This window comes from Corvus hawaiiensis, chromosome 17 (genome assembly GCF_020740725.1).
Source record: "Corvus hawaiiensis isolate bCorHaw1 chromosome 17, bCorHaw1.pri.cur, whole genome shotgun sequence".
NCBI lineage: Eukaryota > Metazoa > Chordata > Aves > Passeriformes > Corvidae > Corvus > Corvus hawaiiensis.
In genome coordinates, this window is record NC_063229.1 from 6,230,330 (window position 1) to 6,256,218 (window position 25,889).

Below are 25,889 nucleotides of genomic sequence, written 5' to 3' on the forward strand. Positions count from 1 at the left end.
TGCGCCCAGCATTACTTAAAGCCCAAAGAAGCAACAGCCTGATGGTGCTTCTGAAAACATTTATTGAACCATTCTGCATCAGTGACCCTCTCTTACAGTGCAGGTCACTTTCTTGAGCTTGCACACATTTAACATGGTGAAAATACTGTTTATGTTCTTTGTTTCCTCATGGTCCTTTTATCCTCAGAAGAACACAGAGTTGAGTCTCATTTATTCTTTCTGATATTCTGATATAATATATAACTGCAGTTGTTGAAAGGGCAGTCCATGTCCCTTATTAATAGACTCTAAAATGCACCCCTTTTAATCTAAATTGAGAGGGGGAAAGTGTCAGAAAGATTTTTCTCCCTGAATAAGTATGCTGGTGTAAGAACATTTGGGGTAAAATAGTTTTGCTCCAATTCCCCAATAAAATGTCAAGTGCAATGATAGAAGAAAGGGCAGTCCCGAAGTTTACTCAAAATTGTTTTGTTCCCAGTATCTAGGTCAAGATATTTCTGGTTTGCTTGAATCAGACTGAGTTTCCACAGGTCTTAAATAACACTGTTAATATTATAAGTGGTTTAGTTATCAGGCAGGAAGGAAGCTTATTGATCAGCAGGAAAAGCACTGTGTGCATATGAGCCATGTCTTCCTGCCTGGCTTTAATGAATCTGAAATCCAACAGCAGACATGGAAAGTCCCTTGTGCTGAGGGATGTGGGAAGGAAGTTTGTAACACACCTGCCTCCTGCCTCAGCTGCTGGCCTGGTCTTTACCAGAAGCACCTGAATTACCCTTAATATAACTTTTCCATAAAGCAATCCTGAAAGTATGATCCACTGTGTACTCTGCTTAGGAGGGAGTGAGGTACAGGGGGAAGTCACAAATTCAGCCACTGTTGAATGAATTGGGGCCCCAAATTTGGATTTGAACCCAATCTTTTTGCTATCAAAGTGTTGGCTTGGCCTCTGGACTAGGTGAATTTGCTTGTCAGATGCTGGTTCCCTGCTGAATATCCCTCTGGGGAAAACACATGACTGGTTTAAGCCACTAGGCTCAGAAAACTCAAGCAGATACCGAAAGAGTCAAGGGTGAACAGTGACTTTGGCACTACAACCCCTTAACCTCATCCAGAATTTGGGACCTCAATCAGCTACTCAGGTCTCTCAATTTGAGTACAAGGGACTTGGAGGTAAAATCCAGGAAAAAAGAAATTCTGACTTTCCTAGGCTGTTCTAAAAGGAACTTCAGTCCATCCTTCCTTTTAGAGGTTTGTGGTGTTGCCAAAGAAGTTCAGGGTAATCTGCCTTTGCTCAAAGCAGAAAGGTACATAAGTTGTGACATGATCTGTCATAAGAATGGCTCCCATCTTTCACATTATATTATTTACAGAAAATAGGGCAATAGCAGGAATCCCTGAGTGAGCATCATCATAATGAGATGAAAGAAAATCATGGTGTTTTCTCTGCCCATTTACCCAATGAAATTTGAACCCTTCCTGTGAAGCAGTGAGGTTTTGACAGGAGGAGAGGAGAAGAGCAGGCATCCAGAGAATTGCAGCACCTTTTGAGGATATGGGAAGTGTTAATTTGAAGCTGTCTGGTTGCGAAGTGGAATTTCTGCAGGAGTGCAGGAGCTGCCGAGTAGTTCAGTGAAGCATCAGTGGCATTTCTGGGGTGTGGTTTGGCCTGAGAGGAGACCCAGCAGTGGGCTCTGGGAGGAGTACACCCCACCTGGGAGTGCTTGGCACTCACCTGCAGCTCCTGCAAGGCTTTGAGGGAGATGAATGCCTGCTTTGTGGAGTGCAAGCAGAGCTGGGCTGAGCTGGGTGTGCAGCCCAGCTCAAGTGGGGACATGCCCAGATGCTGAGCTGCTCAGGGAGCATTGCTGATGGAAACAAGGATGCATAAAGGCTTGGGGATTGGGAACATTGCCTGTTCCAATGAAGGCAGCCACGGGGCAGGTTGTGTGAAGTGTCTGAGCTGCTCTGACAGTTTGCTCCTGCCAAAAGAGAGAAATCTCTCTGTCCCACCCAGCTCTTGGTAGAGCTTTGCTGAACCAGTTCACCACACTGAGTGCAGCAGTGGGGAGCTATCAGAGCAAGTATCTCGTGGGACTTCATCCTGCCAGGTGTTTGCAGAAGGTCACAATGAAGCAGCAAAACGAATCCTTCTCTGCCAAGCAGTTTTATTTACCATGTGTTCCTCTTTGCAGTTTCTGAAAGATCTGGAAGAAATTACAAGAGTGACAGTTGTGAGAGGAACGTACTCCAGATTGGCGGGGTTAGTTTGTGCTTTGTTACCACATTGCCTCTTCCTAGCAAAGTGGATGTGCTGGTGGTATTCCTGGATTTCTTGAGCTCTCATGCTAACTCTGGTAAGTGTGGAGAAAGGGAAGAATGAGCATCATAGAGGAAATAGCAGTTTAGTTTTTGGGTTTTTGGGGTTTTTTTTCCTTGTTTTTGTTATTTGGGGTTTTTATTTGTTTTTTTGCAGACCTGTGTTTCAGACTGGAAAATGCCCCTGTAGCCCACTTGGACAGGAGTGTTGTATTGCTTTTCCTGGTTCTTTATTTGTTCTATATTCCTTTCTGTTGTATCAAACTGCCCAGCCTGTGTTTTGGGGAGAATCTGGTCCTGCCTCTGACACTGCAGGTGACATAGCAAAGCCTCCCAGCAAAGGAGTGTAACTGTCACAATAATGTGTTTCCAGTGCACAGAAAAGAAATCCAAGAGAAAAGTGACATGATAAAAGATAAGCTGTGTTAAACAAAGATGCTTTCTGCGTATCACACCCAAACGTGTATTTCGTAGTACAGCAGAGCACACCTCATCAGAATCCCAGGGAAGAAGCAGACCTGCTAAAAGAATAACATTTTGGTGCCAGGGAAATTATGCCTTTAATAGATCTCTGCTGTATTTTGTAGAGAGATTTGCACCTACATTCAGCCTTGGCTAAAATGTGATGGCAACATGTTGTAGGAGCCAGTTCCTCCTCAGGGCTTCCTGTTACAACAATGGAGCTGTAAATGGTGTTATGGAAGTGGCAAGTGTCAGAAGGCAGCAGGATGTCATTGCAGTTGGGAGGTGGTTTTGATTAACTGGCCCGTTCACATGCTGAGTTGTCCAGGAGAAAATCTGGTCAGGTTGCTTTTTGGATGCTTGGAGGGGAGGAAGTTTGACTGTGCTCTACATGCCTCATTGCAGTGGATCCTGATCCTTATCCAAATCTACTCTGGCTAGAGCAGAACCTCAGGGAAGGAGTTCTTTTTCCTGCATGCAGCGTCCCCACACCTCAGGCACCTGCTGATGGGATGCAGCCCTTGCTGAGAGGCAGGGTGGATGGAAGGGACAGGTTTGTTCTTCCTTGAACTTGTCCCCTGCTGGCAATTCTTGTCCAAGAGGAACCTTAGCTCAATGTTTTGAATAGAAACCTTTCCGAAAGTTGCCAGCTTCAAGTGAAAAAGCATGGACATGGTGTTTTGGTTTTGCATAGATGTGTTGAAAAATATCACCTACAGCGTGTCAGAGTGACAACTGCTTGCAACCTTTTGGGTGCTTCCTTTCTGCGGCATTCAAAAGAGTAAAGAGCTGATCCTCTGTCACTTCTGTGTTTACTTTGGAAGGGATGTTTCTCCAGGAGAATTGGGATTGTCTCTGAAGAGACCAAGCTGTCACTAAAAGATTTGTGCATTCTGACCATATGAGGAGAAAAGCCAATTTTACAAGGATATGTCTCCGTCCTCTGTCCCTGCCTCCCCACATGTACCTCTCCCCACTCTAAAAGGAGACTGAAAGGAAAGAGGATGTTCAGTGGGACAGTGGATGGTGCTCTTGGCTGGTGCCAGCTGCAGAAGGACACAGCCTGGCCTGCAGGGACCATCTGCCTTGTGGAAGAAAATCCTAATGGATTTGTTTTAATTTAGACTTCAAAGTACTTAGGTTGGTTTTCTCTTCTGCATTCTACTCTCTGAGTAACAACTTTACTTAATTTTCTGACCGTGGAAGGAGGAATTGGTTGAATGAAACTACTTCACAATGTATGAGTGGAGAAATCCCCGTGCCAGGGGGCCCTGGGGGCAGGTGCAGTGCATGGAGGGGAGCATTGGGCAGGGTGGGATGTGGATGCTGTCCGTGTCCATGGAGCGATGAGTGGGAGTTTCCAGCCCCAGCACTCACCAGTGGTGCTGCAGGACCTGCCCTGTGTCTGTGGGCTTGCAGGGGAGGCTGAAATAGATTCTTGGCATCGAGTCTTGGATCTTGGATTCTCTTTGCTTAATGGATTGCTCTGTCTCCCTAGTGATACTGCTGCAGCTGCAAGCCACAGAGGCGTTTTGGCTGAAGTCCTCTTGGTTTAAGGGAGAAAATACTGGATAGATCTGCTCGGCAGCAGCAGGACTGAATGCTCTCTTTCCACCCTGACCTGGGAGAGTCCCAATTCTGCTGACCTGAGGGACACATCTCTTCATGTCCCAGGCTCTGGAGATGAGAGAAATAGTGTCTGCAAAAGTGTTTGGTTTATATAGAAAGATTTGAGGTCTCTGCCCAAGAGGCTTTTTTTGTGCCTTCTTTCCTTTTGAAAGTTACTAAGTTTATTTTTGTCTGTGTGAGTTGGCCTGGTTTTTTTAATATATGGGAAAGGTGACTAGAGCCCTGCATAGACACTTTTTTATATTTCATATAAACCTAAACAAATACATTAAATAAAGGTCCTTTCACCTCCAGCTTGATGGTTCAAATCCAATCGTGCTTGGGAACAGAAATGTTCAAGCAGTAAAAATAAAACATCTCCTGATTTATGAATAGAAGTGTCAAGCTTTGACTTGCTGTGATTACTGGCATCACATTATTTGTGAACGTTCAGACAACTGCCAGAAATCCACGAAACACATTTGTGAAGCCCAGAAGTTTCATAAACTTCAGCCTGAGTGGTTATTTGCTTTCTGGTGGATAAGTGGGCTGGCTAGAGTTGTATAACAAGGCCAGCTAACTAATGCTCAGGTCTCATAGCAATAATAATGAGTGCAAAGCTCTTGTTTCTGTTCCACAGCAGAAGGTGGCAATTCTGCTCCACTTTACACCAGACAATTGCCATTTGCTCTGGGGAGTTGTTGTTACTGGTTTGAGGAAGCCAAGGAAGAGAGGATCCAACCTGACTTTCAAACTTCACATTGTTTCCTGGGCCAGCTGTTGGGGAGGAAAAAAAATCAATTATTTGCTTCAAGGCTGAATTATTCTATTGGAGAAACCACAGCGGTGCTAACGCCAGGTAGTGCTCGTAGAGAACAGGAGGTGGTGGGAAGTGTGGCTGTGGTTCAGAGCTCTGTGCAAGGCAGAGCACATCAGCCACTCTATATTTGTACCAGTGTTCAAGTGCCTGAAAAAGCAGGGGGATTTGGCGAATCCATATGGATTTCACACCAGGAAAAGAGATGCCACAATTAAAGCCTAAATGCAAGGCATGATGGTGCTAAGATAACTCTCTCCCCAGCAGACCCTGCCAAAGGCCTACTTGTTGGGCATTCAAAGGCAACGAGGAATCCCAGGCTGTGGGAATCTTGGCTCAAAGCAGTAGCAAGATGTGGCCTGCAGTGTTGCAGAGCTACTCTGGTTCTAATTGTACATGATATTCTGAACATTTTTAAAGTGTTCTTTTCCTTTATGTGAGTCTTTATATTCTCTCACTGCTTTCTCTCCATCTGCAGAAAGTAAAATTTAGAAAAGGTTATTATAGCTGCTTTGTCACAATATATGGTACCTACATGGGGAAGTGACAGGATAGGGACAACGTGGCATCGTTTGCTTCTGCTACCACTCTGCATATGGGAGACTTTAAAACATTATTTGCAATTTCTGTTGGTATTATAAATAATAGATCAGGTCCACAATTTATTTGCTGAAAGTTCCAGCAGATGCGGTGTAATTAACAGACTGTAATCATTAGGTTTTGGAGAGAGGGTGACATATCAATTTTTAACTGTTCTTCCACTTAGAAACACATCCAAGTAGTGCTGCCTCCAGAGGGATATGCACATGGATGAATGCACTTTGTGCATGCCATTTTATATACATTCTCACTTTGCTTTCCAAGTATTAACATGTGTAAATCCCTTTGGCATGTGCAGATACGTGCAAGTGGGCTGTGCATCCATAGCATCTATTTGCATATGGAAGAAAGCATATGTGGAGTGGTGTGCACTGAGTTACACTTGCACTGAAGTCCTTTGAGTGTTTGACCTTACGAAGTATCTCTTCAAATTTGCAACTCAGTGATTTAGTTCCCTTTGCCTCCCAAATAAAGGCAGGGTGACTTCAGGTGGAGGAATAATGATTTTTTTTTTAGGAAATAAACCTTTGAGGCATACTGCTCAGTTGCCTTCCCTTTAATAGAGCAACATGAAAACCACAGAGGTGGCGAAACCGGTCTTGGTGGACAAATACAGGTGTAGCTCAGTGGTGCAGGTGTTGAGCTGGTACCCAAGTGAGTTCAAGTAATTACTGCTGGGGAGATTGTTCTTTCTACCCCCACAAGTAACCCTGTGGCTGCAGCACAACACCACGAGCTCTTTGCTGCTGTAGGTCTCATCTGCTCAACAGGCTTGTCCAACAAGTTGCATATGGCTCTTGGGGTCTTAAAGCAGGAGCGAGATCGTGGTGCTGCGCTGCCCATTCCCCACAGCAATGCAGGGCATGGCCCAAAGGAGCGAACCTCACAGAGGTGATCCAGCACAGTAATTGTAATTAGCTTCTGGCAATATTAATGCATGCATTTTAGTTTTGAGGGTGGTTGAAATAGACAAAGAAAGTTTTGAGAACTGCTTTTCCTTTACATTTTAGGAGGGCTTCTAATGATTTTGTCCAGTAGCTCCTAATTTATGCCAATAAATTCTATTCTTTGTGCATGGATGTAAATATGTGATTCAATATCTGAGATAATTTCCTTGAAATGCCAGTTAAAACCTGAGAAAATTCACTGGGGAAGCTGGTGAGGACCTTTTGGCAAAACGTTGTGTTTTCCACCTCTAAACACCTACCATTGATTACTTACATATTTGTTTGGGTTTTTTTTAAATGATAAGTAAACGTGAGCACCCCTGACTTCCCCCATGTAGGCAGTCTTGCCCACATGGATTTCTTTTTCTCTTCTTTTGGAGAAATCAAATGTTTCATTCTGTCTCTTACAGAGGCTCTAATTCAGCTTTCCTACTGTTATATCACTTTATTTAAGGACAGTGCAGGAGGCAGGAATCCGAACTGGCTGCCTGATGCTTAAGAAGGTGAATAATGACTTGGAGAAGACCTGGTGCGTATCTTTTGATCTTTGGGCTTCAGACACCCCTTCACCCATAATTAACTCATGTGTTGACTGATTACCTGAGTGATCAAGGGAGACTCAGCATGTCAGTGGAAACCAGGGAACTATTACTCTATGGCAAAACAGCAATCAAGCCAGCTCGTCTATGATACAAATCAGATACCTGCAAGAACAAGTCACATAATGGCAAGCTGTGCTGGAGATGGATGATATCCTAAATCATTATCTTCGATAGCATCAATTATGTTTGCAGGGTAAGCCCATGCTATCTTCATGGCAAGCCCTGCATCCAGATAGCAGCAGCAGCAACAACAAAAATTAAAATTACAGTACAAGTTTCTGATACTGAGGGACAGTGCACTATGCACGACTGGCCAATAAATCAAGACCATCCGTGGATTAGATGGAGGGGAATGGGAATGGTTATCATTCTGTTGGATAAAATGCACAGCTTAGGCTCTATAGATCATTTAAAATATATATGAATTTGAAATCAGCCAAAAGAAAACGTCAGGCATTTTTCTTCTTAGAATTATGGCATGTTTTTAAAGCCTAAGTGCTTTTCAGTACAAATTTTAGCATGTTTTGCATTCAAATGAAACATCTACTCTACGTGTGAAGCCCTTGCACAGACTGCCTGTAAAAGTGGAGGGAATCACTGGATTTATAGGTTCTTTTGCACATTCTGTCAAAGTCAGCCGTTCTGCCTAATGGAGCCCATGGAACAGGAAAGGCTTTCATTGCACAACTTTCTGTAAGAGACATAATGCTTGCTGCCTGACACATTGCAACGCGTAAACAAAGACTCGAAAGAAGTTTGTATTAAAAGAAGGAACCTCAACTGGGAAGGGATTAAGTTAATAACATTTTCTGTAATGTCTTTATCAGCATTTCTGTGGCCAGTTTGTGACAATAAACAGGAAAAAAAAAGCTCATGTTCAAGATGGAACTAAATTTCAGGCTGGTATGAGTGATGTACCTCATAACCAGTTATAATTAGAAGGGAGGCTTCTTAGAGCGCCGCTCCTCTATAAATCACAGCAGATATTACTCCAACTTGTACAACAACCATGAAATATACTGTGAAATTTGAAGCTCATGAAAAATAGGTTCTTTTGTTGCAATCTCATTCTTAGAAAAGCTCTCATTTGATACAAGCTTATGCCTTTTTTGGACTGGTTTCTTAAAATTAAGGTAACCAGCTGCAATTCTGTAGAAAAGTGCTAAAATTTCAATTTAGTAAACTCTTTTTTGTTTTCTATAATCGCAGTTTGTGCAAGGTGAAAGCATTGCATGTTTTGCTATACAGAGTCCTTACTTGGAAGAGTCTATCAAAATATCTCAAGCAAAAGTTTTCTATAGCAGAAGCTTCTTATCAAGCACAATTTTACACTAAAGGAATTAGAAATAGGGGATGATAGCTGAATAGATGTGTATTTTCTTCTTCTCTTCTGAATGAGTCAACTTTGACCTGGTCTGGTGCTCACCTGCATTATTCCAGACGTGACCATGGAAAGTCCACAGGGAAAGAACCCTAGGGAAGAAGGTCTTGCTGGCTTGATGTCTGAAAACTAAACAAAAACCAAGTAAGATTCCTCAAGTCTTTCTCTTGTACTAAGTCTTTTTCCTATCACTTTTTATTATATTTTTAATAGAAAATGGGTGAGTTTATTTTAGAAATGTTTTCTCTGAAAACCTATGAACCATTCAAGACTGTTGGCATGGTAGGGCTGTAGCTGCTTCTATTGATCCTAATTTAAAGCTGTAATTGCAAATAAAAACATCATATCCCCCAGCTACCTTAATTGAAAGGATTGATTCACAGGGGAAAAGCATGATAAGGACTTCTATGTGGGCCAAGTGCTTATGGGCATTTTAACACCCTCATTTTGGCATGGGTTTGTTCTTGTGTGGGAGAATGTCACAGACATTGAGGGCAATACCTTCACTCTTCTACTGTCTTACCTCATTTCTTGGGCTCCACTTGAAATAAAGCAGGGGACCTACACAAGACTCTGTAGGCAGCAGGAGGGTCCCTGGCTTGGCCTCCCAGATGTCAGAATTGCCTGGAGAAGCCACCTGTATATGCAGGTGTCCCTGGGATGTGCTCTAGTTGTGTGAAAAAAGGCTTACACTATGATTTGCTGTAATAAGAGTGAGATGGCATTGCTCAAGAGAACATATTCTGTCAGGCAACCCTCAAGCATGTGGGATGCACTTAGCTGCTTCAAAAATAAATCAGCATTTTTAAAGAATTAAACAAAACTCTTGTTTATTAGGTGAAATTATCAATTGTTTTGTCTTCCAGAGGTAAACAAAGAGCTGAGGGAGTCTCAGTCTCTCAGTCTTATGACCTTATGGTCACTGTCCAAAATACCAGCAGTGACGTTCCACACTGGAGAACTAAGAAAAAGAAAAGCAGATATTCAGCAGGGTTAGCCCAGTGTCTTTCCAAGCAATCCCTTATTTTGACAAAACATTTCCATATGGGAAACACTCTCACTGAGCAGATACACTGAAAACAGTGTGGTCAGAGCTTTACTGATATGGGCTGTTGAATACCCAGAACAGTTGAGAGGCTTCAGCAGAGCTGCCCTGCATGTCTAAATGTAAAACTGATGCCGGGAGCTGAAAATTGATCTGTAACATTAAACTCCAACCACAGAATGGGCATCACTATTTGTAAGGGAAGCAGATAGCTGGTATTAGCTCATCTGGGAAAGATGAGTAGCTGGACAGGGTCTGAAGAATTCCTGCAGATATGAAGCCCTTACCCTGAACTTTGTGGAAAATTGGTTCAAAACACAAATTTGCAGCAGATACTTATTTATGTAATGGGGCTGAGATGTAACCCTGAATCTAAATCCTTTTTTTGCTGGGCAGAGTTGGCATCTGGCTCTCCACTGATCCTGCAGGGCAGCCTGTGTACAGTTTACTAATCCTAGAAAACAGACAGACATACTCTTAAGAAAAAGCCTTCCTTTTTTCCTTCCCTTTTCCTTTTTTTTTTTCTCTATCTCTCTTTCTCTTTCCCTCTTTCTCTTCTTTTCTTTTTTTTTTTTTTTTAAGGGAAAATTTGTTGCAATAATACAAACCCATCATGCTCTCTCTGGTTACAGCTGAGTTGACGCTACATCAGCAGCAGAATATGTACAAATTAAACTGTAACAACGTACCAAGGAGAGGCACAGCAATATCACAAAAATTATCCACAGTACAATATAACTAATGTTGTGTGAAATGCATTCATTGGCCAAATGATGTCTAGGTGTAACTTAAGGAGTTACGCTGATGGAGATAATGGTTATAGAACAGAGATAAAGGAAGGAAAGGCGAGTGAAAGACAAAAGGTTGCAGCAAGGGCAGCCTGGCTGGGGAGGATGTTCAAGCAGGTGAGTTTGAACAGGAAAGCTGAGCTGCTCTGGAATGTAGAAGCATGTGAAAAGAACTCAGTGCCACCTTTCCTCCTCACATGTCTGGTGTGGAGGTGTGCTGCTGTTTCAGGCACACACACCCTGTGCTCCTTCTCATCTCCTTTTGTGTGGACTTCTTGCAGACATTTATCTAGAAACACAAGCTGCATATCTGTTAAATATTCTCTAGCCCTGTTGCTTCTAGAAGTGTCTGTGTTTTCACTTTCTAGATACAAAACAAAACAAAAAATCCAAAGAGAAGGGACTGATTTTCTTAGTATGTCCAAAACCAAGAAATGAGCTCAAACATAGCCAGCAAGAGGATGGCTAGAGTAAACACGTGCACTCAGAAGTTGTCATCTCATTTCTTAATCTGAGAGTCTTTGTGAAATGAGTAAATGTTTTGCCTGAATAAGAAACTTGGCAATTGGTAAGTCAATGTGATTTTCCTCTTTGTTAAACATAGATTTAGAAAAAAGTATGTCCAGTGACCCATTGTGCCATCATGCTTATCCAGAGATGTTTATCTAGACATGAACATTCTGTTTTCAAAGGAACTTAGGGATTAGCCAAGTAAATCTTATTTTACATCTAAATTGCATTTTCCAAAACAGTTCAGGTGAGCCTCCGCCTCACTGAGTGTCTCTTAAAAACCTAAGTAATTCTTAAAATCAGAGAACTGGACAGCAAAGTGGACTTGCCTGAAATAAAATCAATCTCTGTGCAATGTGTTGCTGGAGTACAAGGCCTGGTCTCTGATGCAGTCACATCCTCTCAAATTACTAGAAAAATAGAGTATTTTCATGGTATTCCTGACTATTTTTTACCTGGTTGGTTACAAAGAAAGAGCCTAGGCCAAAATCATGCAACAGTTGTTGTTCCTGATGTGTGGGAGCCATGTTAGGGGTTTTTTCTCATTATTGATATGCACAAGGATGGGAGGTAGACTCAGCCAAAAATGCTGGGATCCAACTATTTTCAAAGTCCTAAGATATCCAGAGTGGGGAGTTCATTTTGTCTACCAGGGAAGATAGGGGGTCCCCATGGATCATTTCAGTGGGAGGCAAAGCTCTCCACAGAGATGGGGTGTGCTGGACTGAGCATTTCTGCTCTGCTTCAAAGGCAGAGGAGGGAGGAGCAACGCGATAAAATCAGCGTTTTCAGCCCTAAATCTGACTTGGATCTGGGGGTTCTTTGCAAACCTTACAAAGCTTTTTCTCCAGCCAACCACCTCCACTCACCGCTGAGCACGTGCCAGGAATTCCCTAGCTGAGGAAGCTGCCAAAACCCAGGGAGCTGTGATAACTCTCTGCTATCACATCCATAAAGCCTCAGTCAAGGCTGCTCTTCCCCCAAGCGGGCAGGGGCATGGCATGGCCAAAGGGGAACATCCTCAGCCTCTAGCCTCTGTCATTTTGTTCCCTCTCTGTGCCACAGTTTTGTGTTTTTACAGGGCTATGATGGCTCTGTGCAGAGGAATTTCTGCAGTCCCTCTTCATTTGGGAAACAAACTTCAGCCATTTTCTCCGGGGGCAGGAAAGCACGCTTCTCCTTCACTCTGACAGGAGGGTGTGCAGTAACACAGCAAGCTCAACCTTGAGAAGGGGGAGAGGCACTCTGGGACCCGGACTGGTTTATATCTCAGCTGATTCTCCTCTTTCTGTCTTCCGTATCCCCTTAATAGCTTGACAGGAGAAATATAGGGAAGATACAGCCATCTGATTAACAGTGCCGGGGGCTGGGGATGGATGACAAGGAAAGGGAGCGCAGCGTGGCTACCAGCCAAGTTCCAGCAAGAAACAGAATATCTGGCTTCCTCTAATCTCTGGAGGAAAATTAAGTTACAAAAACCTTTAGTGGAAACTTTGCATACATTCAACACCATTGCCATGCCTGACAGAAAAAAAAAAACCCCTGATATATTATTTAGTTTATAGTTATAGAATTAAAGGCACAAGCTTTCCCACTAGGAATAAAGAAAAAAAATCCTCTTGAAAACTAAAGACAAAACCCCGTAAAACCTCTCAAATGTTTTGTGCTGTCAGAATTCTTGAGAAATTCTCCTTTTTGTGTTAATGGATGGTTGTGTGAAGATGTCTGAACACTTTCCCAATGAATTTTTTGCACTTGCATGTAGATCCCTTCTTGTTTTCTGAGCCATTTGCTCTGCCTCCTGCAGGAGCACTGAAGAAGAGGAGAAGGTGGAGGTGGGGAAAAGGCTCCGAATTGCCCTGGGCAGACACCACTGCCCCAGGAAAGGGCTTAGGCTTCTCAGGATTACACTGAGCCCAGCAGCCAAGGCCATCACTTTGCTGTTCATCAGAAATGTGTGTGTTACACACAGAGAGGAATTCCTCCCCCTCCTCCATGTCTGTCATCAATGTGTTGATGAAAAATAATGGAGTTTGATTTAAAAAAAATACCTTAGGTGTTAAGTGAGCTACAAGTTGGGACCTGTGCATATGAGAGAAAGGACTGATTAAAATGAAATAGCCTATTTATTGACATCTAAAGCCGTTGGAGTAACCATGATGAAAGTATTACTTACATGTTACTCAGTTTTATGAGAGGGGGAAAAAAAGAAGCTAGATTGGCTAGTTAGAACTTTTCTTCATTAAGTCTTATGGTATGTTGACATATGTACAAAGTGAGATTTTTTCATGTCAGAAACATGAACCAAGGGTCTGAACAGCCACTGCCTGGCTCAGAACCTTTCATTCCCCGGGCTGGCAGTGCTCTCCTCTTGCTTGCTGTCCAGGCTGGTGGGAATCTGGCTCTGTTTGCTCTGAGAGGAGAAAGCGCAGATGCATTCTGTACAATTTCCCTCCACCTTGTTGCAAGCAGCTTGCTCCCAACCTTCCTCATGGGATTCCTTCGCCAGCCTTGTCTGAAGGGAACGTTTTCCATGCAGAGGAACGTAAGAGCCATGTTTACATGCCATTTCCCTTCTGAGAGCTTTATTTCTCTTCAGCCTCAGGGACCTCAACACCAGCCAAAACTCAATATGGGGCTGAAATTGTACACTGGCCGTCCCCAGCCCCGGGCAGCCCTGCCGCGGGACAGAGGGGTGTGTTTGTGTAAGTGTGCACGTGTGCATGTGTGCACACAAAAACAGATGTGTGCTGTCCAGAATAAATGAGGCTATTCAGAGTGACACAAAATGGACAATTTATGGCCAGTTTTAGCAATTAGTCAGACCAAAGAAGTGAGGTGGGTCAGTATTAAAACCCTCACTGTTTTGTTTACTTTAAAAAAGCAACAGGGAGTTCCAGCTGATGAGCAAAGATACTGAGAAAGGGTAATTAAAGAGAAACAATCTTTGATGTTTGTCTTATTACAGTTTCTCTTCATTTTGTTGTGCTCCCCTTACATGGTCTTGAGAAACAGAGCTGCTGCTTTCTTTTAGGGAGGGCAGTGTGGGGGCGGCTGCATGGGCAATTCTGCTGCAGGAATTCACCACACGCTTCCTGCCAGGCTCTTGCACCTTGCAGTGAATTAAGGTCCTTCCTACAAAAGTGCTGGCACCTAGCAGAAATTTTAGGTATCAGCCTATAGGGCTGTCCACTTGTGTGACTATTTTTATTGTGGTAATGGGGGAAAAAGTTCCCCTGAAAAATATTGATAGCTCCTAAAATACTCCACCAGCCCAAGAGTAGCTTAAACTGTGTAAATTAAACCTTGAGCATGACCTGCCCCCCCACACTTCACCACCTCTGTTAGTATAAATATTCTGTTCCATTTGAATTAAGTATTTTGTCTTCTACTCAGGTCTCAGTTCTTCTGCTTCCAACACTTTATTCTGTGCCACAGTCATAAGATTACAGGTTTCACATGTGTTGTTACAAACTCCTGAGCAAGCCAAATCTTTGTGCTGTATGGAAGGTTTTTAAGTTCAGGTTGTACAGTAAGAAGATAAGATTTGCAGGACTTTTTGTTTTTCCTGGTCCATGGGCAGCCTTTTCTGCCTTTTGCATCATGAGTGCGCTCGGATGTGGTGAAGCTGGCTGCTGCTCATGGATGATCTTTCATTTGTGGGGATGACAGTGAGAGATGGAAAGTGCAGTGGAATGGTTGGGAGTTATTTAATCAAAGTCTTTCAATGAAGGAAAAGATATTTTAATATGTGGTTTGATTCACTGCAAATTTTTGGCAGTAGATGGGGCCCTTACTGTAATAAAATTCCATTGAGTTGGGAAGTCTCTTGGAGGTGGTACCCAGATGCAGTATATTGGAGCTGACTCCTGGAACATCATCTCTGATGCAGCTCAGGCTGTTTGTTGTCTCCGTGTAACTGCTCACAAGAAAAAACCCAAGAGGTGGGAAAGGGGAAACAACGTTCCTACACCTCTGTGCCCCACCTTTTCACTGCACTCTGTCCTAATGCTTTCATTCACTGTCTTTCTTTCCAAAAAGCTGCAAACCCACAGGCTCCCTGATTCTGCTCTTGCTGACCACGCTCAGGACACCACATGAGATCAAGGGTGAGCAGGAAGGGGAACGCACCCCTGGAACAGGATGGGGCAGAACCAGAACCTCACCTTCTGCCACAATGCTGTGAATTCAACATTTCACCCAAGCAAACCCACATTTCCTGGCAGTGCTGGGGCTGGCCTGGAATCCAGACCTGGTCTGCTCAAGGTAGAGCCATTATCCTAAAGTGCTTTTATTGATCTGTTGACTTTCTGTCTCCCTCCTTCTCTTCCTCTCTTCACCCTGCCAGCCTCTTAAAGACTCATATCTTGTCTCATACAACCAAGGTATTTTAAGGGGTGAACAATGATTTTGAAGTCAGATTAGACAAACTATATCTGACCAGTAAAACCAGATATCCCCTGAATGATATCTGAAGAGGGATCTGTCTACATCTACAAATCAGTCCCTCTTTCTCTTCCCCTCTTATTTTTTCTCCCTCTGTGTATGTCCCACTGTTCTTCAAACAATCAGTTTCAAGGGCTCATAGATCTCCTTTGTAGCAGCCTATCCCCCAAAGTGGCAATGCCATATTGTCATGCTTTATTTTCGGTTGGTTAAAGGGACCTACAGTAGTAAATCTATATCTGTGCTGTGATATCCTGCAGTATTAAAGGCTGAGATTTAAAGACAGGCCTGAAAGACTTAGTAGTTGATGCCTGTGGAAAGCCAAGAGGAGCTGTGTGCCTTACTGGAAATTTCAGGCACAACGTGTTAGAGTGCGATATATTACAGTGACCCGAGCTGCAAATCCTTCTGAGATGGAGATAAAGGGAGAAAGAATAATACTGGAGAAAATGTTAACAACACTGTGTGTTACCAAATACTAAGAAAGGGCTCAAAGTTGGTCTGTCTCTTTTTATTTCTTATTGTGGTATTCATAATTTCTCATGTTTATGGAAAATTGCAATTCCTTCCTAACAACATTGCTCATTAACCAATTGCTTAAAGTATGGGCATGTAGTTAATGCTCTGAAAAATACACAGGTAAATACAGAACAGTTAAAAAGGGCTAAATTTGATTATAGAAGTGCATTAACTTTTTAAAAATGTGAAGTGCAATGTCTTTCATGGAGCTGAATACATCACTGTTCATGAATGCAGTATTTGAAAAATAAAGAAGTTATTGATAGTTTATAGTTGGGTAAGCCTAAATATGCATACATGCTTTATAATGCACTCTAATTTTTTAATGTTGAAGCAATATAAATAAAAGCATATTTGAGTAAAAACCAGAAATTCACATTGCACTCTTTTGTTAGGCTGGATAGTACCACCATGAAAATAGTGTGAATGTTTTCACTGGGAAATATTAATGAGATTAAGCACAAAAACTTCTATAGTCACATCCCTTTCTCACTTCATTCATATCAGCATTAGTTTACTTTTTATGGAAATTCACGGAAAAGAAGATAAATTAATTTGCTCTAGTCAGTAGCTGCCTGGGCATTATTGAAACCCTCCTTTCAAGTGTAGCTACTGCTCTTGTAAGCCAGGAACAGGAGCAGCTCTGCATGTTTCAGGTGAGCAGTTGTGCAGGACCTGTCACGGATCACGTCTGGTGCTTCAGTCAATAATCAATGTGGGGAGTTTGAAAGCAACCTGCTGGCTGAAATATGTTCATGTAAAGAGTTTATCTAAGAAATATGAATATAGTGAAATGTGGAGAGGAAAGAAAATTAAAACCTGTTTTCATATGACTGAGGAAATGAAAAAAAAGTTGGGAATAACCTTCTCTGACCATGGGATGGCCACTTATGGACATAAGGCAGTGAACCTTGATTGATTTTGGGATTTGTGTGATGAGAAGCAGTTCACAATTCAGTGCATTGCAGATGCATTAGCCATTGTAATACTGTGTTAGTAACAGCAAACTTGCCTTTTGAAATCACAGGGAAAAGGGAATGGGAGTCCTGGAGGGAGAGAATTCCTTGGCAAGCACCCCTAAGTCATTTACCTTTTTGGAGAAACTACAGCAGGACCCCAACAACAGCCTGATGTGCACTGAGCTACAGCTCTGGACAGTGAACAGCAAATGCTTCACGTCCTGCATTGAGCTGGAGGTAAGAGCCAGAGTTGACTTTCCTTCCAGATAATAGCTTGCATTGATGCTGCTGATGGTAGAAAACATAACTCACTGTATTCTGAGCTAGGCACAAATCTGCATTTCCTTGTCCAATCTTACAGATTTTGAAGCAATATGTTTTTGAGGAGATATGTTTACCCAGTTCTATAGAAATCTTGATGAAAAAAGCTTTGGCTCAGCCTGTGAGATGCTCCTAAATACTGCTATAAGTAGACTGTGAAGTTTGTTTGTGTGTTTCAAAACCTAATTGCCCAATGAAACTACCTGAGTAAATTGGTTTCAGGGCTAGAAAAGGCTCATAACCATGCTTGTTTGGTAAGAGATCATACAAAGATAAAGCTGATGCTCATTCTAAAAGGTAAATTTGTTTTTTTACAGAGCAAGGTGAATTTGCAGACTTTCCTCCTGGGAGATGCTATCAGGACAAGCTGTGAAGTTGGATGTCTGAAATGGAGCAAGAAGATTTTCTAAACACCAGTACAGAAGTAAGCACTCTAAGTAATTTGCAAGCTAGAGAAAATGAGCCAAAAATCACTTTTCGAGACATAAATGAGCCTGAGCAGAATTATGTGAAACTCTGCCTCGTCTGACAGCAACACTGAGTACAGACGGGTGCATTTTGTGATGTGTCACTGCTGAGCATGAGCCTGTTGGGAGGCAGGAGCTCAGGCAGGTGAGCTGATCTGCTGGAGAAATCCTTTACCAACAGCAGTACTGTCCTTGTGGTCTCTGGGTTTTGCAGAAAAGAACTATGCATTAGAATATAGCATTTGGTATGTTGAATTACACAGGACTGAAGGCAGTCCCAGTGATGAGGATCATGAACTGGGAACTGCCTGGCCATTTCCAGTGAGTATCTGCCAGCCAGGGGAGCCAGGCAGCTGCACGCCTGGTCTGTGGGACGTCAGATAAAGCAAGAGGAAGCAGGAAGGGAAATATTCTCTGGTAAATCAGGGGGAGGAGAGAGGCAGAAGGAACCCCATGCACCTTTCAGCAGAACAGTTGGGAGCTGTTAGGTGCGAATCCCACAGAAGCCCGTTGTAATTAAGCATCCTACAAGATGGGGGGGGGGGGGGGGGGGTGCAATAAGCTCATCAGCAGCATCTGCACTGACTCTCTGCCCCCCCGGATACCCTTTGGAAATCTTCAGCGTGTTTTGTGTTTGTTTTGGAGCCAGAAACAAATGCTGGCAAATGCAAAGGTGTGAAATGTTGGCCAACCGATCCCAGTGTGCCCTACAGGGCACTGGAGGGAGGATTGCTCTAAATGGATGATGAGCACAGTTCAGAGACTGTTAAGTTAAAGCTTATTACCCTCATTAAGTGATGTGTGTAACGTGGTTTCGGGCTTCTGATATGGTAAACCCAACGTTTTCCAAATGTTTTGTTGTCCTGTCTGTTATGCTTGGAGGGGAATTCAGTTTCTGTTTTGCACTGGGTCAAATTCAGTGTGGAGATAAGGTTCCTTAAGGGAGTTTAGAGTTTGGGATTGCCTCGTGAAGGCAGAGGCTGTATGGGACAAGGTGCTCTGTCAGAACCAGGAGGGGTTTCCCTGGGAACGAGAGCGCTGGGGATAAAGTGCCAAGCCATGCTGGTGTCCCTGGCCATGGTCCCTGGAGCTCTGCATGGTAGGAGATCAGGCTGTGCTGCTCCCAGCAGTGTGTGAATGAAGAAAGATGGCTCAGGTTTAGCTTTCCAAGGATGAGGAGCACCGAGGTGGGGTGGAGCAGGATCAGGAAGCAGTTTAGACTCGCCAGGTACCATTAGCTTGAGCTCAGGACTGACCCTGCAGGACTGGGCTGGTTTGCACAAGAAGACTTGAGTGTCTCTGCCATGTGCTCCTCATCATTTCCATTATCTGTGTCTTTCTTTTATCTGGGGTACCACAGCTCCTTCCAATGATGGAGCATTGGCTCTCCAGTCAGCTTTAATCTCCAGCTGTCTTGGGAGGGGTCAGGTCGGGAGAGATTTGAGGTCCTCAGCCCTGAAGTGAAGCCCTCCCTGTTTCTGACAGGCCTGCAATTGAAACCAGCTGATCCCAAGTCCTTTTCAAACATTTCCATTTCAAACCACTGAAGTTTTATGTCTTTCTAGTAAATTTTTTCTTGAGCCTCATAAATCTCATAAAGTTCTTGAACAGCTAGTAAATTTGGCCATTCAGATACACGTTTTCCAGTAAAGAGGATAATGGTTGCTGTTCCTGATGGCACCTCCCCACCCTTTCAGCTGTAGGAATTCACCTCTTGCCTGTGGGCTGCTTGCACACAGCTTGGGCCATGCTAAGGAAAGCAACACGTGCAGGTCCCATCTGCAGGAAGAATCAGGGCATTGCTGGGCCCCTGCTAGCTTGGCCAGTGCCCCTACCCGTGAGCTGGGCAAAGTCATTTGTTCTCCTCACATCTCACATCAGAAGAAATAGGTTGATGTTCCCCTGCTCAGGGGGTTGGGAATCTTGCTCTGTTCAGGCTGGACAGAAAACGTTCCAGCCAAGTCTCTTAGGCTTGGATTTCCAGGTGGGCTTGAAAGGCCATGAGTCCAAGGACAACATAAACCCAGCAGTGCTCAGACTTCTTTTGGAAACACCAGACAAAAGTACTGAAGTTATTTAGAAAAACATGCTAGAGAAATAGAAAATTGCAAGCATATTTTCCCCTTTATTTGTTGTCTCCCAAATTCAAACAAGCTTATTTCCTTTCCTGCAATGCTGCTTTTGATAATCTTGTGCCAAAGGCACTGAATCTGTTCTTATTGCTGTCAATAGCAAGATGCCTGTTTCTTTTAATGGTTCAGCTATTAAAACACAACATCCCAGTTGTCTGGCTGTGAGCAATCCCAAGCTATCGCAGTGACAATATGGAACCTTTTTCCTCTCTGAATGTTTCTCTGCAAAGTTTGACCATTTTGGCTGGGGTAAAACATGTGTCTATCTGGGATTCTTTCCAAGGATGAGATTTTGACAGCTGTGCTCATGTTGGCAAAAATCCTGACATCTTGTGCTTCGTTGAAATAGCAGATTCTTAGTGGAGAGGGGTGGGAATCCGATTTCATAGATGAACACTTATGAATTGAAGACTGTGAGCCTGGCTGAGCTCTTTTCACTTGGGGGAAAAGGTTGAACCCATCCTTTGGGAACAGGGTGGAGCCTGCCTTTCTTCCCGTCCCCACCTGTGGGCACAGATGGCCGATGGGCAGTGGGGTGGATGGAGCTCTCTGTGCTGCTGCCAGCTTTGTGCAGCAGTGTGGGACATGCCTTGGACTGCACCCACGGAAGGGGGAGTCAGCCTGCTTGCAGTCCATGCCTAATGATTTTCATTTACATATTGGATGTTTTGGGCAGGGCTGGTGGGTGGTGTTGGTGCGCTTTCAATGAAAATCCACCTTTGCAAGCCTGGTCAAATCTTGGCATCATATTTCTGCCAGAGAGCTCGTGAAAAAGAAAGCCTTACTATCCTCTGAAATAACCTGTTTTGGGGGTTTTTATTATCACTATTGTGATAAAGTTGATTGAGTGGTTTTTGTTTGTTTTTTTCACTGGAATCTCCATCTTGAACTGGAGAAATATTTCCCACAAATGCTGTAATTATTCAAAGCTGATATATTTCTGCAGAAACCTTCAATCTGATGAACTGTCACTTTTCTGATGAAGAATCACTTATTTGGAGACTAGAACTCCTATTATGTCGACAAATAGGGAATGGTGGCACAGAAAATTGTGTCATGAGGTCAACCAGGAATTCCACTTAAGAGCCAAGGATAAACTGGAATGGGTCTGGTGAAACGTCATCAAAATTTTTTCAGAAGGTATTTTGTAAATATTATATTTATTTCAAACTTTCCAGTGGCCAGACAGTTCCTTTATATTTTACCAAGAAAAATAAATTCAAGAAACAAGTCACAAGGTTTTAAAACCACGTCAACAATTATTTTCCATGCCTGGTATTTCACTGGAAATCAAGGAAAAATATTTTTTAAAACACAAACAAGATAGTAGTCAAACAACAAAACCCCAAACAAAACATGCCTCCTTTTGAAAACAATTCAAGCAGTTTTGCTCAGGAAAGATTGTAGCTTAGGGTTAGACACACAGTCAGACATTCCTGCTTGCATCCATGGCAAATGTGAGGTCTTTTATGTAACTTTTAAAGGAAAAGCAGCTAATCTGTCTCAAATTCATCCTTGCTGTGCATTAAGTGATGTATACGCATATTTATCGTCCATCAGAAAGCACTTGGCTGCCTTTTCATGTGTTTAATCCCTCAAGCCTTGTTTTAAGGATTTGGGAGGCTGCTGAAGGACAAATGAGTCAGATTTGAAATGGTAGAATTTGGGACAGTCCCAGAAGAAGGAAACGCGGATGTTTGGGGTGACTGCACGTGGCTGTGATGGCAGGCAGGTGAGCTGAAGGTGAGCTCTGAGCATGGATTATTTGTCTTTGCACAGCCTGGCCTTGTCAGCTGAGTGGTCAAAAAAGTGATCAGCAGCTACAAAATTAAATGGGAAAAGCTGTACCTCCTCTACTTTGCTTATGGGGGATGGGGTTGAGGAGGAGAGCAAAGGATGCAGTTATTGTGTGGGAGGCTTGGTCAGGGGGGACTGACCGATGGCCTTAGAGGCCCTTTCAAAGCCATGCCTTAATGACAAGCTCTTCCCTTCCTCTCCCACTTGTTTTTTTGAAAACTAGGGCAAATATTAACACATCTGTGAGCGTTGGGCTGCTGTGTTGGAGTGCTTCTAACCCGTGTTAGTTTGATTAAAACTAACATCACCGTTTCCACACTGAGAAATTCCAGTGTCGTGTCTACCATAAATTAAACTCAAATTCCAACTTTGTCTTCTAGTTCTGCAGCAGAGCTGTTTACTCTGGAATAGCATAAGGCAGATGTCTTCATCTTTGCTGATTCTTAACAGGTCACAGGCATTGACTTTAAATAGCTAAAAGCCTTTAAAATAATTTTAAAACAGGCTTCCCCCTCCCCTACAGACCTTAACCTTTCGTTGGCCTTAACTAGAAACACCCAGGATAACATGATCCTAAAACAGACCATATAAACCAAGGAGTAGCTTTAAATATGTAACGTGATCATTACCTGAAACCAGCAAAGAGGTTGGAATAATTATTGCTTATGTTTACACTTCTGCATCTCAGTAGGTTGTGTTCAATCCTTTAATGATGATGATGAAAACATACTGCAAACACATAGTAATTAAAGAGAGCACTTAACCGTGATTCTGAAAGCACAGAGGCAGCTTTGAAGTGGAACTGGACACGGTGTCTGTTGCCAAAACGTTGCAAGAGTTGGAGCACCAGGTAGCTGGTAATTGCAGGTACCACACCATGTCTGTTTTGGCACCTGCAACATCCGCCTCCAGCACCAACCTCAGAATTGCTTCTTGTACATCAGTGAGACTCCTGCAGCCTCAGAAAGAGCTGATTGATGGTGGCTGAGGGATCAGACAAATACTCTTTTTAATTTATGTAAAGCCAACGTTGAATTTGGGCTTGTTTCTCCGTGGGGGACTTTTTGAGAGTGAGGCAATGTTTAGGAAAAGGGCAGGAGGAGGAAATTTGGGGTGACAGCAGAGTGGGCACTGGTTCAGGCACTTTGCCCTGCCAAGGCTACACTGTGGGTACTGACATGAAAGGGAGTTCTCAAGCCACAAGCTCCAAACCTTGTGTTTTAGGAGTGTTTCTGTGGGTGAGGGAGAGGGGCATGTATTGCGGAATGGATTCCTTAGTTTGTTTTCCCCATTTAAAACAACAAAACTACTCTTATTATAATAACTGCAGAAGGATGAGTGATGAGGCTTGTGCTGTAAAATCATGTTTGCTGGAGAAGTTGTCCTGTTTTCCATTGCTTAATTTCATCTGAAAAGGAAGGGCATAGAGGCTGGGGAGAACACAACTGCTTTCCTGGAAGTACTTTTCCAAGCACTAGATATGGGCTTTCCCAGGAGGGAGCAGTTTATTACTATGTAAGGAGAGCAGAGTTCAGAACAGGTCCTAATGTTTCTTTGGGGCTTAAAGGGATTCACTTTTGGTCATTGTCCCTTAATTTTATGCTCCATATCTCTTGGTAATTTTCCCTGAAAACCTGAATTCAGTTTCTGCCCCTGTGCTGGTGCCACAGAGACCACCTGCTTACACCATGAGAGTCCCACTTCTGTGGTGTTCCTGTCCCCCAACAATGTCCCCTTGAAGAAAAACAGCTATCAGCTAACACTCTACATGCCTCAGACAAGACTTTTCCGCCTAGATCTCTCAGGCAACATGGACAGTATTATGATCCTGCCTGTCACTCAGACCCGTGGATGTTATCTTTCACTCCTGTCTCTAGGTTCATGCCTCCAGGCAGCGTCGAACTCTGGCCACTTGTTTCTTTGTAGTCTCTCTAATATTTTGCCATTTCCGTCCCCTCTCCTGGCTCACATGCTTGCCCAGGCTGTCATTACCGTGCTCCCCAATCACTGTTACAACATTGCTAATTCTGGCCCTGGTAAATGCCAATCTCACCCTGTTCATGCATGTTCTTTGTGCTTCAAAATAATCACTTGCCTTGCCTACCCCTCTCGCTTCATCTCTCTTGCAAGTGTCTGCACTTGGTCATATCAAACATAGTCTATTTGGTTTTTTCCCCCCCCAAAAGGGGACCTTTTTCTACCCAATACATTATTTTTGTTTTGTGGTTAAGGTGCCAGTTTCGGCCTCTGATCAACCCATTGTGCCACCCTGTGTTCCCCAGCTGTTAAAATCAGAAAGCACCCTCGCGTTTCCCTGTGCCATTCAGGCAGCTGCACCACGCTCTTCCCAGTTTCTCTTCAAAACCTCTTTTTCTTAGATTGCTGTAAACCCTTCAGAGCAGTGGGGCTGTTGGTGTGCTGAGCTCTCTGTGTGAGCAGAGTTGGTTTCCATGGACTCCCCTGGTCTGCAACATCAGTTGCTGGGTTTTGGCTCGGTGTGAAGGCCCTCTGGTTCAGAACCCTCTGTTTGTGCTGGCTTTGCATGGTGTCTGTCACTGTGGGTTACTGCCCCACAAAGGGAATCCACAGGTGCTGCGGTAATATGAAATAATAATAATTTAAAGAGCAAGTATTAATAGCACCGTGTTTGTTGTTGCCCCTGCAGCACTGAGCAAGCACTGGTCCTGGAGGAAGTTGGTGGGTTTTACTCTCTTCGGAAAAAATGTGGTGGAGAGCATTCCCATCCCTACTCCACACCTCTTCCACTGGCCCTTTTCATTGCTCCATCAACCACTGAAATGGAGGGAAAGGCTTAAAAAGCAAGGTGGTAAGTGGTAGGACCAGCATTCTGCAATTCCACTTCTGGGTCTTCTGTCCACTCTGTTCAGAAATCATTGCTGGGCATTTTCAGAAAGTGGGTTGGGGTTTGTTTGTGAGACAAGACAGGGGAATGTCATTGGTCGACATCAATTCCACCCATTTTTCTTGTTGGATGTTCCTTGGAGAAGCCTGACCTTTTATGTGGAGTGCCCAGTGCCCTGGGCTGTGTGGCACAGGAACAAATACACACAGGTGGGGCTTTGCAGCACCCTCTGCAGCTGCATTCCCGCTCAAAATCTCCTGAAACTGCCAGCCACGTGAAACCAGAACAAACAATGGGCTTAAATCCATTTTCCGCATAAGAGTTTTGCCTGTGGAAAAAAAAGAAAAAAATCAGATGCCAAAATATCAGGCTGCAAATCCCAACTGCCAAGCAGTTCTTCTTCCTGTGAGAAGGAAGAACTCTGGTGAAAACCAAAAAAAAAAATTAATAATCCAGCCCTGTGTCGGGAACAAAGGTCGCTGCCTCTGCAGCAGCCAAGTGCGTAGCCCAAGGCCAGTGAATATCTTGAGCCTTCTCCCGTGGCTTTGGGACCTTTTACAAAAGCTGGGCATTTTTCCAGCACTGAGCCGTAGGAAGGACAGTTGACCCACGTTGCACTTGGGGCATCTCAGCCTTATTTCAGTTTCACATAAGGCTTTGTCTAGGTTTATTTTATTTAATGGGCTTTGCTTTTTTTTTTTCTTCTGGTTATACTGTCACAGGAAATTCTCACTGTTCTATTACCTTCTTCCTGTTGGAACTAGCCTTAAAATAAAATGAATAAATAAATACATATGCATACATATAAAAATATGCAGACAGGAAAGCTATTCAGATCTGCAGAGGCCTTGATAATGCTGCTGATGAGGTTGCCAGCTTTCCCCCTGTCTGAGCTGAACAATTCCCCACCACCTCCCCAACCCCTGGGAACTTAAGGGGAGGTAGTTGTGAAGTTTCTAATTCTGACTACAGGTGTCTGGTTTGAAAGACAGCACATGCCATGCTGTAACCTCATTTAGGAAAAGGGTAATTAAATAAAAATACAGATGTGTTACAGTCACAGTTCCTGAACAACTGAAATGCCCATTACTTTTTAAAAAGTAAGGGATAAATCTCTCTAGAGGAGCACTATCCTCTCATCAGGTGTAATATTATTCAGTATTAGTACTTTAAATAAGAAAAAGGGTTTTGAATGTTAACATTTGCTCTTAACCATCTCTTTACAGCAGGAACATTGTGTTTGAAAACAAACAAGATAGGAATGTCTAAACTCCCCTCCTTCTTCTGCTCTGCATATCTAAATATT

At 43.4% G+C, this 25,889-nt stretch overlaps 2 long non-coding RNA genes across 10 annotated transcripts in view; both read left to right on the forward strand.

Moving 5' to 3' along the window:
• The first annotated feature begins 1,779 nt into the window (after positions 1-1,779).
• Positions 1,780-17,463, forward strand: LOC125334806. Of its 2 annotated transcripts, XR_007207249.1 has the most exons (9): positions 1,780-2,111; positions 2,196-2,357; positions 5,030-5,248; positions 7,208-7,282; positions 8,796-8,880; positions 10,938-11,137; positions 15,121-15,345; positions 17,072-17,240; positions 17,365-17,463. It is a non-coding gene; the product is annotated as an uncharacterized LOC125334806 (long non-coding RNA). The 2 variants fall into 2 exon arrangements; XR_007207250.1 differs by lacking the exon at positions 5,030-5,248.
• Positions 17,464-17,647: 184 nt separating this feature from the next.
• Positions 17,648-25,889, forward strand: part of LOC125334804 — a 116,272-nt gene continuing 108,030 nt past the window's right edge. For all 8 annotated transcript variants that reach the window (XR_007207241.1, XR_007207240.1, XR_007207242.1 and 5 more), the window contains exons 1-2: positions 17,648-17,748; positions 24,386-24,547. This is a non-coding gene — a long non-coding RNA (uncharacterized LOC125334804). The remainder of the gene's footprint in view (positions 17,749-24,385; positions 24,548-25,889) is intronic.